This window comes from Ranitomeya variabilis, chromosome 8 (genome assembly GCF_051348905.1).
Source record: "Ranitomeya variabilis isolate aRanVar5 chromosome 8, aRanVar5.hap1, whole genome shotgun sequence".
In the NCBI taxonomy this organism is placed as follows: domain Eukaryota; kingdom Metazoa; phylum Chordata; class Amphibia; order Anura; family Dendrobatidae; genus Ranitomeya; species Ranitomeya variabilis.
This window is the reverse complement of record NC_135239.1, coordinates 64,496,752-64,519,464: the sequence shown is the minus strand read 5'-3', so window position 1 is coordinate 64,519,464 and position 22,713 is coordinate 64,496,752. Positions and strand designations below refer to the sequence as shown.

At 41.4% G+C, this 22,713-nt stretch overlaps 1 long non-coding RNA gene across 1 annotated transcript in view; it reads right to left on the bottom strand.

Annotated features, from left to right (window-relative positions):
* Positions 1-21,526, bottom strand: part of LOC143788603 (uncharacterized) — a 72,822-nt gene extending 51,296 nt beyond the window's left edge. The window contains exon 1 of the long non-coding RNA XR_013218680.1: positions 21,383-21,526. This is a non-coding gene — a long non-coding RNA (uncharacterized LOC143788603). The remainder of the gene's footprint in view (positions 1-21,382) is intronic.
* Between the last annotated feature and the right edge of the window lie 1,187 nt (positions 21,527-22,713).

The following is a 22,713-nucleotide window of genomic DNA, read 5'->3' as shown; positions in this document are numbered from 1 at the left end:
TGTGGTGAAAACCGATGCAGGATGTGCAAATTTGTATCTGTAACAAAAACCTTCAGTCACTCTAATGCATCTAAGCACTTTGATATTAAACAATATCTGAATTGCAATACTGAGAATGTAGTATACATCATTCACTGTTCCACAGTTGCGATAAAATGTACGTCGGATGCAATATTAGGACTTTCAGAATCATTTCGTACAATGTCATAGGCTTCCAGACGTTTTGTACAGGTCCATGGGCGGAATACATCATCCTTTCAAGTTTGAGAAAACCCATTTGACACTGAGGGGAGGAGACATCAGGAAACTCCTTCGTGACCGGGAAGCCTATTGGATATTTGATCTGAACACTTGTTGTCCAGCAGGATTGAATCTCCGCAAGGAATTATTATTCCATTACTAGTTTACGTTCTTTACTTATGTGCTGTTTGCATTTATTTGCGTTGTTGCATCGTTGCGATTTTAAACAATTTCCGTTGTTGGTTTTATATCACTTGATCCCTTTTTTAGTTGTTGTGGGAGGTGTGGTTTATTGACCATTGTATAAATTGCGGGTTAGTTGTGTGCATTGCAGCTTTGACACAGAACACAGCTCGTGTTCGAAATGCGTAGCTGCACATATGGGTGCCATGTCACTATTTTATACGAATTTGGAATAAAGACAAGCTTTTTTTATCAGCTGGACTCATCCTGCTCTTTTTTTTTCATTCAACACTCAAGTGGTCCGCTTGGAGTCCGTGCGTTACACACAGAGGTGGTAAGCTGGCTGTTTCTTTCTCGTCTCTGCACTCTGCCTCTGTCCCCAGCAGAGACGCAGTCACACTCATTGCCTCAGGCCTGCACTTCTCTTCTTCTCTTCTCCCTCATCCTCCTGCTGCTGCCCTGGGTCTGCACATATGTTGCAGATCCCGGGGCACTGTGCTTAGGTCTCGTGATCCCACCCTCTTAAAGGGACAGCACATGCCATCCTAAAGTGTCCCCACTCAATGGCTGGGAGACACTTATTATTTAAGGCACCTCCGCCAGGTCTGGGATAGGTTCTAGAAGTGTAAAACAAGTCTGCCAGAGCAAGAGACACTTTTTGTTAGCAGAAAAATGCTCAGGGGGTCCCGATCAAGACTCCCATTATTATGTATCAGACACAGTTACGTAAATTTGACTGAAACTGCAGCATTTCAAAGAAGAATTAACTTTATGAACTGGCAGGAGACTGAGTAAAATGGATCCCTGGCATCTTCTGCCAGCTCTTTCTCCTCAATTGATAGTTCTCCTTCCGCGTATGTGTATAGGGAGAGACCTGTCAGTCATCAGCAGTGGGCACAGAGAAACAACAAATGGCTGAAATCATACAAAGCGTGTGTGATCCATCCTGCCCGTCTATTGGGTAGCATGTATCAGCTGTCATACATATGAAAATAGGTCGTCCAAAAGACGCAACCCATTTAATAACCTGAATTACTAATATATTATCAGCATTTCTCATGCACAGTGTAAAACTGTTTTATCTCTGTTCTTGCAATTTACACACGGATCACTGTGCAGAAAAGAAAACAATTTGTTGGCAAATTCTCTGCATTTCTTTTGCTTATCTAATTGAGAATGTGTTTGCTCATCTGGTTCATGAAAATGCTAACATGCCAAGTAAGTAATCAAGCTGAGAATAGAATGAAAAGACATAGCTATAAGTTTTTCACAAACCACGTACTGTATGTTACAGGCCATAATTGCCTTTCTCATTCCTAAACTACTTTTAACCCCTTAGTGACAGAGCCAATTTTGTACTCAATGACCAAGCCAATTTTTACAATTCTGACCACTGTCACTTTATGAGGCTATAGCTCTGGAACGCTTCAATGTATCCTACTAATTCTGACATTGTTTTTTGTGACATATTTTACTTCATGTTTGTGGTAAAAATTTCTTCTATATGACTTGCGTTTATTTATGAAAAAAATGGAAATTTGGCAAAAATGTAGAAAATTTTGCAATTTTCAAACTTTAAATTTTTATGCCCTTAAATCAGAGATTCATAGCGCACAAAAAAAAAAAACAACATTTCCCACATGTCTACATTACATAAACACAATTTTGGAAACACAATTTATTTTGTTAGGATGTTATAAGGGTTAAAAGTTGACCAGCGATTTCTCATTGTTTCAACAAAATTTACAAAACCATTTTTTTTAGGAACCACCTTACATTTGAAGTGATTTTGGGGGGTCAATATAACAGAAAATACCCAAAAGTGACACCATTCTAAAAACTGCACCCCTCAAGATGTGGAAAACCACATTTAAGAAGTTTATTAACCCTTCAGGTGGTTCACGAGAACTAAAGCAATGTGGAAGGAAAAAATAAACATTTTACTTTTTTCACAAAAAAAATTAATTTGGAGGCAAACTTTTTTATTTTCACAAGGGTATCAAGAGAAAATGGACCACAAAACTTGTTGTACGATTTCTCCTGAGTATGCAGATACCCCGTATATGGGGGAAAGCCACTGTTTGGGCGCATGGCAGAGCTCAGAAGGGAGGGAGCACCGTTTGACTTTTTGAATGCAAAATTGGCTGGAATCAATGGTGGGCGCCATATCGCATTTGGAGACCCCCTGATGTACCTAAACAGTGAAAACGCCCCAATTCTAACTCCAACCCAAACCCACCACTAACCCTAATCCCAACTCTAACCATAACCCTAACCCCGACACCACAACTCTAACCCCAAAACAACCCTAACCCCAGCCCCAACAAACCCTAATGCTAGCTCTAACCTCAATCCTAACCCCAACCCTAACCCTAGCTCTAACCTCAACCCTAACCCTAGCCACAACTCTAACCCTAATGGAAAAATGAAAAAAAAAATACATTTTTTTACATTATTTTATTATTTTTACCTAACGAAGGGGGTGATAAAGGGGGTTGATTTACTATTTCTTTTATTTTGATCACTGTTATAGGGTCTATCACAGTGATCAAAATGAACCAATAGGAAAAATATCCCATTGTTGCCAGGTGCCGGCCGGCAGCTCTTGACGGGTGTACTGCGCATGAGCCCGCCATTTTCTTCCAGGAAAAAGATGCAGTGGGCTGGGGGACAGAGCTGGAGGGATCAGGGGACACCAGAGGAACCGGGGAGTTCGAGGGACCACATTTCTCTAAAAAAACACCATTGGAGGAAAACCTCCACTAAACTCAAAAAAAACAGTAAAGATAGCAAACAACACAGGTGCAAATAATACCGATGCAGCCAACCTACAATCAGGAATTATGTTTTTGGTGCACTGTACATTTTTCCAGGGTGCGCCTGGGCCCTAGATGGCTCTGTACACTGTGGCCTCTGTTCACACAGGATGCATCATGGTTAGCCCGCTATATTTATGGCGTCATTAATAGGCTTTTCACCATATACTTTGCAGTCCTGTGTGAACATGCCACATACAGACTATTTTTTTGCATGGGTGCTCCAAGCAGCCAATTCCTGATTGTAGGTTGGCTGCATCGGTATTATTTGCACCTGTGTTGTTTGCTATCTTTACTTGGGCCTGGTGCACCCTGGGTAGTGCAATTGTTGGAGGCCTTGAACAGGTAAGCATGCCTGTGTTCTGGTGTTTTTTTTGAGTTTAGTGGAGGTTTTCCTCCAATGGTGTTTTTTTAGATTAGGACTGCCAAGTTACAAGGACCCTTGACGTGGGTTGGCAGCTTCAATATTGTGGCCATAATATCAACCAATACCTTGCATACATTGTTATGTTTTTGGTGCACTGTACATTTTTCCAGGGTGCGCCTGGGCCCTAGATGGCTCTGTACACTGTGGCCTCTGTTCACACAGGATGCATCATGGTTAGCCCGCTATATTTATGGCGTCATTAATAGGCTTTTCACCATATACTTTGCAGTCCTGTGTGAACATGCCACATACAGACTATTTTTTTGCATGGGTGCTCCAAGCAGCCAATTCCTGATTGTAGGTTGGCTGCATCGGTATTATTTGCACCTGTGTTGTTTGCTATCTTTACTTGGGCCTGGTGCACCACATTTCTCTCTCAGATGTGCTAGATCATATCAGAGGAGAGAGAAAAAAATCGAAATAGGACTTTTTTTTGCGGTCGCCATTATTCAGTGAATATGGCGATTGCAACACTGGGGATGGTAAAAACAAACCCTAATCATGTTCTCCGGGGTCTCAACTACACCCAGACATAGAATTTCTGATGGATAATGTCATCAACTGTATCCACACTTATGCCATTCTAGTCAAACATGCATTTCTTTTTGAGCATTACTGGGTTTCCATTTTCAGTCTTTTTGTGTTTAAGGCATTGACCACTACTCAAAATTGCTGGTAGGGTACCAACACTAGTGGTGAGTATAGCTGGTATTATTTTACTAACGGGAAACATATTGATTGAGAAGAGGTTGTCCGACTAGTGGACACTGACAGTAGAAGGAAGTGCCCCAAAATGTACAGGTATGCGGATACTGTATATATATTTTCACATTTGCCCATTCATGCAAATATATACAGTATATATATATATATATATATATATATATATATATATATATATATATATATATATGTGCCTCTCACAAAATTAGAATATCATCAAAAAGTTAATTTATTTCAGTTCTTCAATACAAAAAGTGATAGAGTCATTTCAAAAAGAGTGATCTATTTCAAGTGTTTATTTCTGTTAATGTTGATTATTATCATTATTATTATGTATTTATATAGCACCATTAATTCCATGGTGCTGTACATGAGAAAGGGGTTACGTCCAAAGTTATAGATTATGGCTTACAGCCAATGAAAACCCAAAAGTCATTATCTCAGGAAATTAGAATAATTAACAAAAAACACCTGCAAAGGCTGCCTAAGAATTTAAAAAGGTCTTAGTCTGTTTCAGTAGTCTCCACCATCATGGGGAAAACTGCTGACTGTACAGAAGTCCAGAAAGCAGTCATTGACACACTCCACAAGGAGGGTAAGCCACAAAACAGCATTGCTAAAGAAGCTGACTGTTAGCACAGTGCTGCCTCCAAGCATATTAATGGAAAGTTGAGTGGAAGGAAAAAGTGTGGTAGAAAAAGGTGCACAAGCTATTGGGATAACCGCAGCCTTGAAAGGATTGTTAAGAAAAGACCATTTAAACATTTTGGGGAGATTCACAAGGAGTGGACTGCTGCTGGAGTCACTGCTTCAAGAGCCACCACACATCGATTTATCCAGGACATGGACTACAAGTATCGCATTGCTTGTGTCAAGCCACTCATGACCAAAGACAATGCCAGAAGGGTCTTACCTGGGCCAAGGAGAAAAAGAACTGGACTGTTGCTCAGTGGTCCAAGGTGTTGTTTTCATATGAAAGTAAATTTTGCATTTCATTTGGAAATCAAGGTCCCAGAGTCTGAGGAAGAGTGGAGAGGCCACAATCCAAGCTGCTTGAGGCCTAGTATGAAGTTTCCGCACTTATTGAAGGTTTGGGGAGCCATGTCATCTGCTGGTGTAGGTCCACTGTCCAAATCAGCGCAGCCATCTACCAGGAAATTTTAGAGCACTTCATGCTTCCCTCTGCCAACAAGCTTTTTGGAGATGGAAATTTCATTCTCCAGCAGGACTTGGCACCTGTCCACACTGCCAAAAGTACAAATACCTGGTTTAAAAACAACACTATCACTGTGCTTGATAGGCCAGCAAACTCGCCTGACCTTAACCCCATAGAGAATCTATGGCGTATTGTCAATAAGAAGATGAGAGACACCAGATCCAACAATGCCGACGAGCTGAAGGCTGCTATCAAAGCAACCTGGGCTTCCATAACACCTCAGCAGTGCCACAGGCTGAACACCTCCATGCCACGCCGCATTGATGCAGTAGTTGATGAAAAGGAGCCCCGACCAAGTGTTGAGTGCATTTACTGAATATAGATTTCAGTAGGCCAACATTACAAATTTTAAAATCAATTTTCAAGCTGGTGTTATAAAGTATTCTAAATTATTGAGACAATGACTTTGGGGTTTTCGCTGGCTGTAAGACATAATGATCAGCATTAATAGAAATAAACACTTGGAATAGATCACTCTGTTTGTAATGACTCAATATAACTTGTGTTTCACTTTTTGTATTGAAGAACTGAAATAAATTAACTTTATATATAGCATAAGGAACAGAAAGCGTTGAGGTGTCACTTAATAAGTTGTATAGCAATTATTTATAGTCAAGGCTGACATTAATAATGATATCGGAGCCAGCTTCAATATTGGCTTCAGAGCTCCCCCCCTTCCCCCTTTAACATAGACAAGCACTTTAATTTCCTAAATTTTCCCTTTGCGTTGATTTAGCTTGCCATATTATTCTGATTTATACCATTCTACTACCTATATCAAACATTACAATATTTTTCAACTTATTCTGACATCGTCATCCATCTACGTCTCACAGCAGTTAGTTATAGGCTGTAGAAAGTTATGGTACATTAGAACTCTATTTCATAAGCAATATTTTCACTTCCCCATTTAAAAGGAAAATTGGATTTACCGTACTTTGAAATATGTCTCGCCATGATTATCACAGGATATCATCTGCGTAGAATTAAAATAGCTTCATGTTGCTTCACCCAAAATACTTTTACTTGGAACAGTAGAAAAGTGTAATGAAAAAATAAATTATGAACATGAATATGGGCGCAATAGTGCAAATAGAGACCAAAAGGAACCACGATGGTGGTAAAAATGAAGATTGGTTATTTGCTTATTATCTACATATAACTCATTTCTGGGTTTGCCAGCCCTCAGTGTTCCCGAAAATGAGGCTCTGAAGAGCAATGTCTGAATGGAGCAGAGTTAAAGTGTGCGCTCCTTGGCTCTCAATATTCTAAATTGCAATGCCGACATACATACCAAAGATCAATATGTTATTATGTTTTGTATTGATACCTTAAATAGTACAAAACCCTTTAAACTCCTTACAATTTTCCCGTAAATACATACTATGTATATACTCCAGCAATTTTGGTTTCCATATGAAATAGTCCTTGTTTTCATACCATTGCAGTGGTGGAAGTTTTCATGTAGATGTGCATCGTTATGCAGGACTTTGGTATTATATTGAGTGTGGGCTTACGTCCGTATATATTAAGAAATGTATAGATAATACATATTTACATGTCATATTATAGTTGTCATCTGGTAAATGATTTGTATATGGTGAATAAATCACTTACAATACTGTAAATATGGAATTGGATAGCCAGTTTTAACTTTTGCAGTTTCATTTTTCCTTTCCTTCTTCCAATAGACACCACTTTTTTCATCCACATAGCGCCATATGAGCGCTTGTTTTTTGCAAAACAAGTTGAAGCATTGGATGACATCACCCCATTTACCTTTACCATTTTACCTTTAAACAAAGTAGAAAAACGGTGAAAAAATTCCAAGTGCGGGGAAATTGGCAAAACACAAAATTTGGCAATAACTTTTGATATTTTGACAGCGTTCCTTGGCTGGTAAATATGAGCTAGTATTGTGATTCAGCACATCACTTCGATTATGGTTATATCACGCTTCTAGAATTTTTTAATTTTCTTAGTGGTGTAAAACATTTTGGTGTTTGTCACCATTTTTCTGAGATCTGTAACTTTTTTATATTTTAATTGAGCCATGAGATGGCTTGGTTTTTTTTGCGTGTAATGCTGACATTATTAGTGATGCTATCTTGGGTTACATATGATGTTTTGATTGATTCTTATTGTATATATTTCTGCAGTTTCAATAATTGAAAACTGAATTTCAGGTGTTTTGATTTTTTGCCTTACTATCGCATTTACTGATTGAGTTAATTCATTTTATATTTTGATAGACCAGACTATTACGTACGTGGTGATCCCGAATATGTTTTTTATATACTTTTTAATATGTGGGGTCTTTTTTACTTTCTTTTGTTAGTCCCCTTAGGGGGATGGAATCTGCGGTCATCTGAGCTTACGCTATATTCTGCAATATCAACGGTTTGCGGAAAAATAAAAAAATGTAAAAATAAAAAAGCTATAGCTCTGAGAATATGGGGATGCAAAAACAATAATTTTTTTATAAAATTCATTTTATTGTGTAAAAGCAGCAAAATATGAAACAAATTAGACAAATATGGTATTGTTGTAATCGAAATGACTCGAAGAATAAAGTTGTCTTATCACTATTACCATACGGTGAATGGCATAAAAAAAGAACAATTGCTGAACTGCTGGTTTTTGCTAATTTTGCCTCCCAAAAATCAGAATAGAAAGCGATCAAAAATGTTATGTGCCTGAAAATGGTACTAATAAAACTGTCAACTCATCCCGCAAAAAACAAATTCCCACATGTCTCTGTCGACAAAAATATAGAAAAATTATAGCTCTCTAAATATGCCGATGCAAAAAATTTGTATTGCAAAAAAATAGTTTTCTAGTGTTTGATAGCAGCCAAACATATAAAACTGATATAAACCTGGTATCGCTGTAATTGCACTGATCCATAGAATATAGTAATCTAATCAGTTATACCACATAAGGAACGGCATAAAAAATAAAACCAATTCTTCACCTGCTGTTGATTTGTTCATTCTGCATCTCAAAGTTTGCAGTAAGACTTGGTTCTTATTTATCCTGCTCTCTACGCAGAACACATACTCCGGGGTTTCCATGTAAATCTCTGAAATACATGACTCAGATGGAACCCCCAGCGGAAGATGCCCTATAATGAGGCAGATACACTGTGGATGCCTCTGGCCTATGATCCAGCATTGTCCATCTTTTTAGGTGTGCACAAAAGTGCGGTCAGCCACAGTTTTGTGTACTTCTAAAAATAAGAACTCCACTGAACAGAGGCCAGACAGGGTCCAGAGTAACTTTGCTGCCTCATTATAGTGAAAGTATACACCGAGGGTTTCATCTAAATCATGTCATTCAAAGATTTAGATGGAAACCCTGATGCAAGTGGTCAGCATAAAATGCAGGATAAATGTGATCCAAAATATTCTCGGTGAGCTGCTATCATTGATTCGTAAAGTTGAGTATATTGCTTCATTTGATGTTATCTCCTTTCTCAGCTCAGGTACTATTTTGTGCAGGATCCACCCTTGATGACACCTTTAATATTTGTCCCTGCCTGAAGCACGCTGGGACCGAAAAGGATGAACACACCTTGCTGCTGTATACTACTCAGCCATTGCCCTGACACCCAGGATGTATATACCACCAGACTCCAACACCACCTACACCTCCCCATACTTGCGGCTTTTGTCATGGAACGTAGCGACCTTAACACCCCTCTTAAACGTAAAAACGTTTTAATCCACCTGAGACGATTCTTGCCAGATGCTGTTTTTCTTCAAGAGACACACCCTACCCTGGATAGGCGAGTGTTATGCTGCCTTGCACACTTCATCATCACACGGAGTAGCAGTAAACATTAATAAATAGCATATCCCCTATGCCTGCTTAGCATGAGCACCATTTGTAAAATATTATTTTATTTTGTTAGCATTTTAGGAGGTTTAAAATGTAGCAGCAGTTTTTCATTTTTTCATGGAAATTTAAAAAATTTGTTTTTAAGGACCTATCCAGGTTTGAAGTGACTTTAGGTTTCCTATATATTGGAAAACCCCCCAAAATGATACCATTTAAAAACAGCACCCCCTGACATACTGAAAACTGCTGTCAGGTAGTTTGTTTATCCTTCTTGTGATTTTCAGGAATTAATACAAAGTGGCACAAGAAAATGTGTATTTATACCACCTAAATCTCGCTAGCTTTTGAACAGGCCACTGTAGCCGGCGAACTCTAAGGCCACTATTTGGCCGTGAATTGCCAAGGCAAACATCAAAACCACACAATCAAGATCTCAGAGTGCTAATGGGGATAAAGAGTGAGCCCTAACACTCTTTTAACCATTTATATAATATAGTCATTAATGACAGCAGCATCTAAGGAGGTAAACAGATATGGACGGTGCCAACACTGATCGTGGCTGATGCAGCAAGTTGTCAGCTATAGTGTACAGCCGACAACTCTATGGGGATGCTATTCTCTTATATCTCAGGTCAGTGAAAAGTCAGTCATTAAGGGGTTAAATAGACACATGATGCATCAGCTGACTTTTTTTGACAGAGTTTTTCTCTGGAGACCAGCCGATGAGGTGGGAGCTCTCAGGTGTCAGCGTGTGTCAGCTGCCTGAGGTCCTGGTTCCCAATCCTCTGCTGTGTAGAGCTTGCAGCAGAAGCTTGAAAGATAAGTTTCCTTATTCCCTGTCTTTGTCTGTATAGTGCTAGTCACTACGCCCTCTGTTTACACCATCTGCAGTGGTGAAGCTAGTGTCCTTGATGGCCAGTGCACTAGCCAGGGTATAGTGAGGTGACAGCTAGGGATGAGGCATGTGATGGGGTGGGGGAATGACCCACATAGAGCATTAGGGGAGTTTAGGGATAGGCACTGGCTGATTTAGTAGGTGCCCCATCCCGCCTTCCCTATTGTGAGGGCCTTCCTCCCCCTTTCTCGATCCCTGTAGTGGTGTTCGTTGTGCCGTCCACTGGACCAACCCTTGGGGGTTGTGACATTTCCCTTGTGGGTCATGACAAATTATTCATTTCCACACAACTATTTACCCAATATCATAATTCCCGCATCCACCCAATGCGGATCTCAGATCATGCTCCTATTTCACTATTCTTGACTTTAAAGGTACCGTCACACTAAGCGACGCTGCAGCGATAGCGACAGAGATGCCGATCGCTGCAGCGTCGCTGTTTGGTCGCTGGAGAGCTGTCACACAGACCGCTCTCCAGCGACCAACGATGCCGAGGTCCCCGGGTAACCAGGGTAAACATCGGGTTGCTAAGCGCAGGGCCGCGCTTAGTAACCCGATGTTTACCCTGGTTACCAGCGTAAAATGTAAAAAAAACAAACAGTACATACTTACATGCGTCCCCCGGCGTCCGCTTCCTGCAATGACTGAGCGCCGGCAGTAGCAGGGCACAGCGGTGACGTGTGCTTTCACTTTCACTTTACTGCGCTCAGTCAGTGTGGGAAGCGGACGCCGGGGGACGCATGTAAGTATGTACTGTTTGTTTTTTTTACATTTTACGCTGGTAACCAGGGTAAACATCGGGTTACTAAGCGCGGCCCTGCGCTTAGTAACCCGATGTTTACCCTGGTTACCAGTGTAAAATATCGCTGGTATCATTGCTTTTGCTGTCAAACACGGCGATACACGGCGACCTAGCGACCAAATAAAGTTCAGACCTTCTAGCAGCGACCAGCAATTTCACAGCGGGATCCAGATCGCTGCTGCGTGTCAAATACAGCGATATCGCTACCTAGGACGCTGCAACGTCACAGATCGCTGGCTATATCGCTGCGACGTTGCTTAGTGTGACGGTACCTTAACTGTTCTAAGCCCCCGGATGTGACATTGGAAGTTTCCGTCCTACCTTGGAGAATCAGATGATTTCAAAGCCTTTTCTAAATTACACTGGAATGACTTCCTAGAGGACAATATAATCCACACTGATAATATCCCTTTGTTTTGGGCCACTTATAAGGCCTCTATGAGAGGCCATATCATCGGTTATCTGTCATGTAGAAGGAAAGCACACAGAAAGAAATTTGACACTTTACATATGTCCCTCCTTCAGACTCAGACGATGCCTGCCCTGACCTCATACCCTGAAGCACATCAAGCTTAGGGTACCGTCACACATTGAAATTTCCATCGCTACGACGTTACGATTCGTGACGTTCTAGCGATATCGTTACGATATCGCAGTGTCTGACACGCAGCAGCGATCAGGGATCCTGCTGAGAATCGTACGTCGTAGCAGATCGTATGGAACTTTCTTTCGTCGCTTGATCACCCGCTGACATCACTGGATCGTTGTGTGTGACAGCGATCCAGCGATGTCTTCGCTTGTAACCAGGGTAAACATCGGGTAACTAAGCGCAGGGCCGCGCTTAGTAACCCGATGTTTACCCTGGTTACAAGCGTAAACGTAAAAAAACAAACCGTACATGCTCACCCGTCGGTGTCCTTCAGGTCCCTTGCCGTCTGCTTCCTGCTCTGAGTGCCGGCCGGAAAGTGAGAGCAGATCACAGCGGTGCTGCGATCTGCTCTCACTGTACGGCTGCACTCAGAGCAGGAAGCAGACGGCAAGGGACCTGAAGGACACCGACGGGTGAGTACGTACGGTTTGTTTTTTTACGTTTACGCTGGTAACCAGGGTAAACATCGGGTTACTAAGCGCGGCCCTGCGCTTAGTTACCCGATGTTTACCCTGGTTACCCGGGGACTTCGGCATCGCTCCAGCGCCGTGATTGCAACGTGTGACCGCAGTCTACGACGCTGGAGCGATATTCATACGATCGCTGCGACGTCACGGATCGTGCCGTCGCAGCGATGAAAATTTCAATGTGTGACGGTACCCTTAGTCTATGGCCAAACATCTCCTGGACTCTTTTATGCTTTCCCAATCACACTGGCAGGTCCAATTAATCCGAAATAAGATGGGCAAATTATTAGCTACCCTAACTAAATACAAGCAACCATACAAGTCAGTTATTAACCTGCAGAACCCTTTAATGGTTTCGCAGATGAGTAACCATGATGAGATCATGCACATTTTCAGTAATTACTATGAGAATCTATACAGAACCTTCACTGCCAACTGCCTGGTGATTAACTCCTTTTTAAACTTGATTAATCTCCCATCCTTGACCACTGAACAACAAGTGATGTTAGACTCAATGATAACGGACGACGAAATAAGACAACCTATAACAGATGCATCCGGGCTCTGATATTCTCTATGCAGAAAATTATAAGATTCTATCCCCTTATCTAGTACTGGTTTTGACAAATCTTTTCAATGCAGCTTTCCTTCAAAGGGCTTCTATTGCTAGATACACTGACTCACGCTCCCTAAATCTAATAGAGTCCCATTATTGCCCCAATCATACCGCCCAATCTCATTCCTCAACCATGATTATAAACTTATTTCGAAGATTTTAGCAAACCCTCTACAAATGTTACTGCCTGGCCTTCTGTATGAGGTTCAGATGGTTTTTACCCAGAGATGGTGAGGTATGGCAAATATATGCCTGGCGGTCTTGGTCCAATACGCATCTTGGCCATCCAGAATGTTAATGCCTTTACATGTCGAAAAGGCCTTTGACAAGGTGGTATGGCCTTTTTTATATGAAGTTCTGCGCAGGGGAAATTTTGGACTGAGATTCCTGCTATATATTCAATACCTTAATATAACTGCTAATACTTGTGTGGTGCTTAATGGATGTAGTGCACCAGCAATAGCTCTCTTTTGGGGAGCCAAATAGGGTTGCCCTTTGTCACCCCTTTTATTTAACCTCTCTATAGACCCCTTACTTCGCCATCAATTGCAGACCCCTACTTTTTGGTGGGTTCTAGAGGGTTGAGGGTTGCTGCATTTGCGGATGATATTTTGGTGGTAGTAACTAACCCAAACAGATCTTGCATTCCCTTATACAGTTTAGAGGAATGTCGTATGTACTCAATTGAGGAAATGCAGCTAAATACCTTGCCATCATATTCCCTTCTTTCCAATACCTAAAAGCTAAGAGTTACATAACAAAAATACTAGCACATCTTCCTGAATAGGAGGGGAGACCATGCCTGCTTAGATGGTTCACGAAAGGTATATATATCTTTTTACCTGTTGCATAGTTTGGTCGCAGAAGAAACTTGTGAGAGTAGATTATATGGGGTAATTCAACTTTAATCTACACAGAACATGAAGTACATGCATCAGCTTCTTAATACAGCATAACAGGAAGTCCAAATGACCTTTTACCAGAGAGAAAGTGAAACCAGAGTACAACATGTATTTGCATTACATTCAACTAAGCTATAACATTAACAACATTGCCATCTACTGTCAGAAAAGTGTAATCTCCCCCTGCCCACAAATAAGTCTGTATCTGTTGCATATCTGCCAACAGTACTGTGTTAATCAGTAGGAGGAGCTTTCAAGACTACTCAGGTCTCTTCATCATAGACTAATGACTAATTCTTCAGATTTTATATTAGTCTATGACTGTTGAAGAGACCTAAGTCGTCTTGAAAGCTTGCAGTTTGTTACCATCTTTTGAGTTAGCCATTAAAAGATATCAACCACTGAGTACTCTCAATTGTAAATATTTTTAGATGGTTCCCTAAATCTAATTCCTTGTCTGGCCGAATAGCTACCAATTACAAATTCATCCATGTTGCTCTAGATAATGAGCAATCCCAAACAAAATGTCAGATTGATGACTCCACCTTGTCCTGCAGCACCATTCTGAAAGCTCTAGATCAAGCCCACAAATTCCTCCCTTCAGCCCATTTTCTAGAAATGAGACAAAAAATCTGTCTTGATCTTATTTAACTCCCCAAAAAGTTCATAGAATGGGGCTGTACACAACCTCCATGTGTTTTAAGTGCCACTCCTCAGTTTGTTTCATTGCCTGTGGACATGCCCGGCTACTTGACCCCTCTGGTCAGAGTGCAACAGTTCATGACCAAGCATCTGACAAAGTTTGCTCCTCATGAGCCTTTATGGGTCATCTTTGGTTATTTAAAGCCAGATAAATATACATGCTCTCCAGGGGCCCATAAACTACTACATTTGGTGGCGGAAGACAGTATTAAAGCCATTCTGCAGGTATGGATCCATTGCCAAGATCCTCCTTTCAAGATTTTTCTATACAAACTGTTGTTCCTGCTTCAAATGGATTGGGCTGAAGGAAGGGTGCAGTCCTTTTTGAAACTTGGGAAAGTTCAACCAACATTGTGGTATCAAGAATAACTACTGCTAGGAGAAGCTCCTATATAGAAATATTTTAGAAGATCAGCTGTGTAGAGATGCTTCAGGGTGCTAGGTGTTGTGAACTCTATTTTTGGGCCCCCTCTGGTGGTCACAAGTGGTACTGTGTGAGTGCTGTCTTTGGGCTCCCTCTGGTGGCTCTTTGTGTTTTTCTGCAGGTTTGTGGCTGGATCAGCTGTCTCGTTATCTGGTAGTTGTTTCCTATTTAGCTCACCTGGACTTTCAGTGGTTGCCTGCTGTCAATGTCTTCAGTGCTATTTTGGAGCTCTCCTGCATGCCTTCGTTATCAGTCTCTTCAAGAGAAGCTAAGTTTTTCTTTGTTCATTTTTTGATCATCAGGGTCATATGTTTCTTGGTTTATTTTTGTTTCTTGTCCAGCTTGCTAATATGTGATTTCCTTGCTTGCTTGTAGCTCTAGGGGGCTGAGTTTCTACCCTCACACCGTTAGTTGGTGTGGGGGTTCTTGTATTCTCAGCGTGGATATTTTGCATAGGGTTTTTTACTGACCGCACAGTTCCCTATCTGTCTTCTGCTATCTAGTATTAGTGGGCCTCATTTGCTGAATCTGTTTTCATTTCTACGTTTGTATTTTCCCCTTACCTCACCGTTATTATTTGTTGGGGGTTTCCTATATCTTTGGGGTGATTTCTCTGAGGCAAGTGAGGTCTTACTTTCCCTCTAGGAGTAGATAGTTTCTCAGGCTGCGTCGAGACGTCCAGGATTTTAGGCACGTTCACCGGCTATCTTTAGTGTGTTTGGTTAGGATCAGGTTTGCGGTCAGTCCAGTTACCACCTCCCTAGAGCTCGTGTCTATGATCATTAACTTAGCTAGTCCGTTTTTGCGATCCTCAGCCACTAGGATCATAACAGCTAGGGGTCTACATCGGTCCTGCACAACTCTCAAAGAGAGTTTAAGGTTACGCACCAATGTTGGGTGATCAATATGTAAGTGATTTACCAATTTCAGACATATTGTTCTCTCTCCTCCTTCCCTTCATCTTCCCAGTTTTTGGTTTAATTCCTTTTGAATCATTGTAATTACGCCTGAAATAGGTATTTTTCTACCTACCATCTCATAACAGTATGGCACAAATATGATAGTGGGCTTTGGTTAACCTTTGTCTTTAGTATGTATGCTTCATTTGCATTAATGTATGTAAAATATTTTTTTCTTTTACTCATTAAAAACAAGGTTAAAAAAAATGTGATCCAAAGTGTTATCTAAAATATTCCTCATTAAAGCTTCAACTCAATCCACAAAAAAAGAAGCATGTCCACTTCAGGTCCATCATCTGTCAATGGAAATATATGGGGTTAGTGTGTTACTGGTAGCACAAAGGCTCTAGAAAAGCATTATGGCTCCTCATCCCAAAGAAGAAATCCAGTGGATTTTGTGCTCCATAATACAAATGCTCCCTCCATTCTGAGCCCCATTGTGCCTAAACAACATTTAGCAAACCACATGTTTGGCATCTCTGTAGTGATAAGAACCCGCTTCATTTACTGGGTCCATGTCCAGTTAGACACTAACTGTGTACAATGTACAGACACTACAATGTACATGTGCGGCGCCCCAGGGTCCTGGTCGTCGCAGTGGTATTGCTTTCCTCTCGGGGAGAGTGATGCTACGTTTGGAGGCAAAGAAGGATAACTGCATCCAGGTATCACAAACATGCAACACATTTCACACTCCAGGCCACCAGGGGGAGCATTTGCTCCTATTTATTAGGTCACTCCCCACATAGGTAAAACTGGTCACCTGTTGGGAAAGTTAGTTAGTTGCTGGCTGAGCTCAGCTCAGTTAGTTGGTCCCTGACAGGGGTGGGATCCTGTCAGTGAACAAAGGAGAAAGGACACGGAGCTGTGCATGCCCTCAGCGCTGCAGCTCTTAGGAAGAGACACACAGAAGGCAGAATTGTATTGCAGCCAGCGTGTAAAGGAGAGGAAGCAAAGGAGAGGATACCAGAAGGGGACCAGCCCTACACAGGCTGCCTCCTTCTGAGATGCAGAAGCCCAGTCCCAGCCCAAGTAGCAGAAACACCGAGGGAGTAAGGACCTTTATGCTTTGCTCCAGAGACCAGCAGGACAGCTAATTTCAATTTACCTGTCCATCCCTACACCCAGCAGACACGGTGGCACCCCTTAGAGGCTGGGGCATGCTAGAGGCCCTATAAACCACCTCAAGCCACCAGTCATACAGGTTTGTCCTATCCTATCTGGGGGACAGAGAAAGACAGAACATCTACAACAGTTGTGAGGACCTTATGAGAAGCTTAGCAGTAAGGGATTATAACACCACGGCGCTAGAGGAAGGCTTTTATTTTCACCTGGACAAGGGGACTCTGGACTTGCCTCCAAACCAGCTGGACTCTGCCTGCCCTGTGATCTGGTGCCCTGGACTGTGGATGCTGAAGTCTTCAGTAAAGGTAAAGAGACTGCAACCTTGTGTTCTTGTTCTTCTCTGCACCTCTCACCATACCACCATCTACACACTGGGAAGCCCTGGGGATACACTTCACCTGTGGGAAGGTATACCATCTAGCTGCCATAACATCACCCCAGCGGACCCCTTAAAGCAGCGTCGGTCACCCTGACCGAATACCACAGGTGGCATCATGAACATAAACTTTATCCCTTTAAAGACCTTTCCCTTTTATACGGACATCCCAGGGCCATGGACCAGGTCAGCCACCGTGACATCCCCCTGTGAACCGAAGGACCCGGTACCGAGTACCCCACGGCCCCATGGGGGTGATCCACATGCACTACAGTGGCAGAATTGCAATTTTCACTCATCAACATCCACTGCTGTTTATTTCTGGCAAAAACTCATGGAGTCAAAATAGTCTATACACATGGAGATAAATTTCCAGAGGGGTGTGAATTCGAAATATTGGGTAACTTGAGGGGGAATTCTGCTCTTCTGGCACTTTTAGGCATTGCATATGGAGTCTGCAAACTATTTTGTGGTAATTTGTTCTCCAAGAGTCGAATAGGGCCCCTTCCCTCCCAAGTCTTGCCATGTGGCTAAGCAATGGTGTACAGCTACAATGTACTCAAGCCACTTTTGCAGTCCAAAAGTCACATAGCGTTCCATCCCTTCCGAGCCCTGCTGTGCCCCCAAACAGTAGTTTTCAACCACATAGGGGTATCAGCGTACTCATGAGAAGCTTCACAACAAATTGTATGGTCCATTTTCTCCTGTTACCCTTATGAAAATGAAGTATTTGGGGCTAGAGCAATAAATATCTTTGTGGGGGAAAATGTATTTTTTCATTTTCACAGCACAAAGTTATAAAATTCTGTCATGCACCTGTGGTTTCAAGGCGTTAACACCACCACACCTGTAGATAAATTCTTTGAGTGCTGTAGTTTCCAAAATGGGGTCACATTTGGAAGGTTTCTACTGTTTAGGCATACTAGGAGCTCTGCAATTTTGAATTCCAAAAGTCAAATGGTGCTCCTTGCCTTCCAAGTCCTCCAGTGACCTCAAACAGTAGTTTTTCACCATATCGGCATACTCAATAGAAATTGCACAACACATTTTTTCATCCATTTTCCCCTGTTACCCTTGTGAAAATGCTAAATTTGTGGCTAAAGCAGTATTTTTGAGAGGAAAAGTAATTTTTTATTTTTTTTTGCCTCAACATTGCTTTAACCCCTTCATGACCTTGGGATTTTCCGTTTTTCCGTGTACGTTTTTTGCTCCCCTTCTTCCCAGAGCCATAACTTTTTTATTTTTCCGTCAACATGGCCATGTGATGGCTTATTTTTTGTGAAACAAGTTGTACTTTTGAACGACATAATTGGTTTTAGCATGTCGTGTACTAGAAAACGGGAAAAAAATCCAAGTGCGGTGAAATTGCAAAAAAAGTGCAATCACACACTTGTTTTTTGATTGGCTTTTTTACTAGGTTCACTAAATGCTAAAACTGACCAGCCATTATGATTCTCCAGGTCAGTACGAGTTCATAAACACCAAACATGTCTAGGTTCTCTTTTATCTTTGTGGTGAAAAAAAATCCAAACTTTGCTAAAAAAAAAAAAAAAAAATTGCTCCATTTTCCGATACCCGTAGCGTCTCCATTTTTCATGATCTGGGGTCGGGTGAGGGCTCATTTTTTTGTGTGCTGAGCTGGCGTTTTTTATGATAGCATTTTGGTGCAGATACGTGCTTTTGATCGCCCATTATTGCATTTTAATTCAATGTCGCGGCGACCAACAAAAACGTAATTCTGGCATTTCAAAATTTTTTCTCGCTACGCCGTTTAGCGATCAGGTTAATCCTTTTTATTATTGATAGATCGGGCGATTCTGAATGCGGCGATACCAAATATGTGTTGGTTTGATTTTTTTTTTTTATTATTTTGAATGGGGCGAAAGGGGGTGATTTCAACTTTTATATTTTTTTATTTTTTTCACATTTTTTTTAACTTTTTTTTAACTTTTGCCATGCTTCAATAGCCTCCATGGGAGGCTAGAAGCTGGCACAATGCGATCGGCTCTGCTACATAGCAGCAATCATCAGATCGCTGCTATGCAGCAGAATTGCAGGTGTGCTGTGAGGGCCGACCACAGGGTGGCGCTCACAGCAGGCCAGCATCAGTAACCATAGAGGTCTCAAGGACCTCTGGTTAGAATGCAGAAGCATCGCTGACCTCCGATCATGTGACAGGGGTCGGCGATGCGCTCATTTCCGGCCGGAAGAGCCAGTTAAATGCCACTGTCAGCGTTTGACAGCGGCATTTAACTAGTTAATAGCGGCGGGTGAATCGCAATTTCACCAGCCGCTATTGCGGGCACATGTCAGCTGTAAAAAACACCTGACATGTCCCGGCTTTGATGCGGGCTCACCGCCGGAGCCCTGCATCAAAGCGCGGTATCTGACCTCGGACGTACTATCCCGTCCGAGTTCAGAAAGTGGTTCATTCCTGGGAAGCTCGTATGGGGTATCAGTGTATTCAGGATAAAGTGCACCACAATTTGTACAGTTCATTTTGTCCTGTTACCCTAGTAAAAAATGCTACATTTTGAGCTGAAAGAACATTTTTGTGGTAAAAATTAAAATGTTCATTTTTTCTTTACACATTTCATTAATTCCTGTAAAGCACCTAGAGGGTTAATAAACTTTTGAATATGATATTGAGCACTTTGAGGGGTACAGTCTTTAAAAAATTTTCATTTTGGGGTATTTTCTGCCACATAGGCCCCTCAAAGTCATTTCAAACTTGATGTGATCCCTAAAATGATGGATTTGTAAATTATGTTGGAAAAATGCAAAATTGCAGATAAACTTTTAACCCTTGAGTTGTAACAGAAAAATTGTTTAACAAATGATACAGATGTAAAGTAGACATTTGCCAAATGCTAATTATAAATTATTTTGTACAGCATGACTAATTACTAGTTTAAGGATATAAAAATTGAAAATTGATTTTTTCCGAAATTCAGATATTTTTCCAAATAAACGTAACAATTTTCACCAGACTTTATCACCAATATAAAGTACATTGTGTCACAAAGAAACATTCTCAGAATCATTGAGATTCATTGAATCTTTCTAGAGTTATTACCTCATAAAGTGACACTTGTCAGAATTGTAAAATTTGCCTCGTGAGGAAGGTTAAAACACGTTTTGGAGCGAAGGGGTTAAAATTCCCTTTGTTCTCGAGAGCGGAGAGTATTTTTAAAGGTTGCTTGTTTTTACAAGCACTTTGAAATATTAACTATTTATGATGTTGAGACATCACTCTAATGGGGTTTTCCAGTAATATCCCTATCGGTCATCAATATCAGATCACTCGCAATTCACCCCCAGGTTCATCTGTACGCAAGACTTGTGAAAGTTGGAAATGAAAAGCATGTGGCGATGGGACACCAAAGCGCTGTTCACTGTGTGGTGGTCGCTCTCAGGTCCTGCAGATCACATTCATTCCAATGATAGCTGATAACAACCTCTATGCAGTGTATGGAGCTGCACTCTTCTGGTCCACATACTGTTAACAGGCAGCAAGGACTAAAAACAGCTGATAGTGAGTGTTGCAGTGTGTTGGACCCCCATTAAGGGTAAGCCATAAAAGAATACCCTATAAAAGAGGCAGTCTGGTCATTCGAAAAGCTGAACAGGCACCATGCATGGGTTAAAAATAGCAAAAATGTGCACACACGTGTCCTGAATAAAAGAAAAAGCAAGAAAAAGGGGTGTGAGCACCAAACAGCAATTTTGCATAGTGCACAAATCAGCCTAAGGTCAGTTTTGCATGTACATGACAGCTTATTCTGAAAAGTTAGCTGAAATGACAGCTATGCATTAAGTATTAACACCCCCTTCCTGCTGCACAACCCATCCTAGTCAAAGTATGCTGACTGTAATCTGTTATCCAGGATTGGGAATATATCCAAAAGTCCACATTCCGGAATCATCAGCCAAGTAACATCTGCGTTCCTCATGAGAAATAGATTTCTACGCAGGAACAGACACAGAAGTAAATGACAGTAATGTAAAGCGAGCTCTTACCTTGTTATTGCCCTCCTGACTAAGCATTGCTATATACACAATGCAGACTAGGATCAGCACCCACTGTAGTGCAGCAGAGATTATGAGCATCAGGCTCCTCCGATCAGACCTGTGGAGTTTTTCTGTGGCCTCACCCACGGGAGCTGTTCTATTCTCCTCCATGCTCTTCTCTGTTCTTCCAAAAAAATCAGATCAGGATTACAGTGGTGTGACTCCCGTCTCGCCTATTAACAAGCTGTGGTATGATGGCAATGCATCTTTAGTGTACACTGGAGGTTCTTTTCATACATAAGGCGGGGAAGTTCTCTGAGTAATCTAAATTTCCCTTTCATCTTGCTCTCCGCTCTCCTGTGGTTTTCAAATGTCATGTGTGTTGTGAGAGCGCTAGTTGGGACACGTTATTATGGTACCTGTCCTCTGCTTGATTTAAAGGCACTCTTTTGGAACAGATTTCTACTTTTAAAAAAAAATTGGGGTTCCCTTTATGTCTAGACATTTACAGTGAATATTTCTAGTGATCAGAATGATAGTGATGCTTCTAATGCTGCTAATATTTCACCAACCATATGTAGGGGAAGCTTCATTTCCAGGACACTTCTAGTTAACGTAAGGGTGAGCAGCTTCTATTAAGGGTTCTAGCACCTTTGGCAGCAAAAATATCAGCGCGTGCAGTGCAGTCTTAACCGACCAAAACCTCAATAAACCGCATCATAAGTCAATGGGATCTGAGAGTAGTTATTTGCATCTCTCCATTATAATTTTCACCTTTACGCCAGATTAAACTGGAGCAGTGGGCAGCAAATAACAGAATGATTTTTAACAGGGAAAAATGCAAAGTATTACATCTGGGCAATAAAAATGAAAAAAGCATATACAGAATGGGAGGAATAGGGCTAAGCAACAGCACATGTGATAAAGACTTGGGTATACTAATAGATCACAGACTGAACATGAGTCAACGGTGTGATGCAGCAGCAAAAAGGGCAAATACAATTCTGGGATGTATAAACAGAAGCATTCAGTCTAGATCATGTGAAGTCATTATTGCCCTCTACTCCTCTTTGGTCAGACCTCATCTGGAATACTGTGTCCAGTTTTGGGCACCACATTTTAAAAAAGACATCGACAAACTGGAGTAAGTTCAGAGAAGAGCAACCAGAATGGTGACTGGTCTGCAAACCATGTCCTATGAGGAATGTTTACAGGATTTGGGAATGTTTAGCTTGCAAAAAAGAAGACTGAGAGGAGACTTAATAGCTGTCCACAAATATCTCAAGGGCTGTCACATTGTAGAAGGATCATCTTTATTCTCATTTGCACAAGGAAAGACT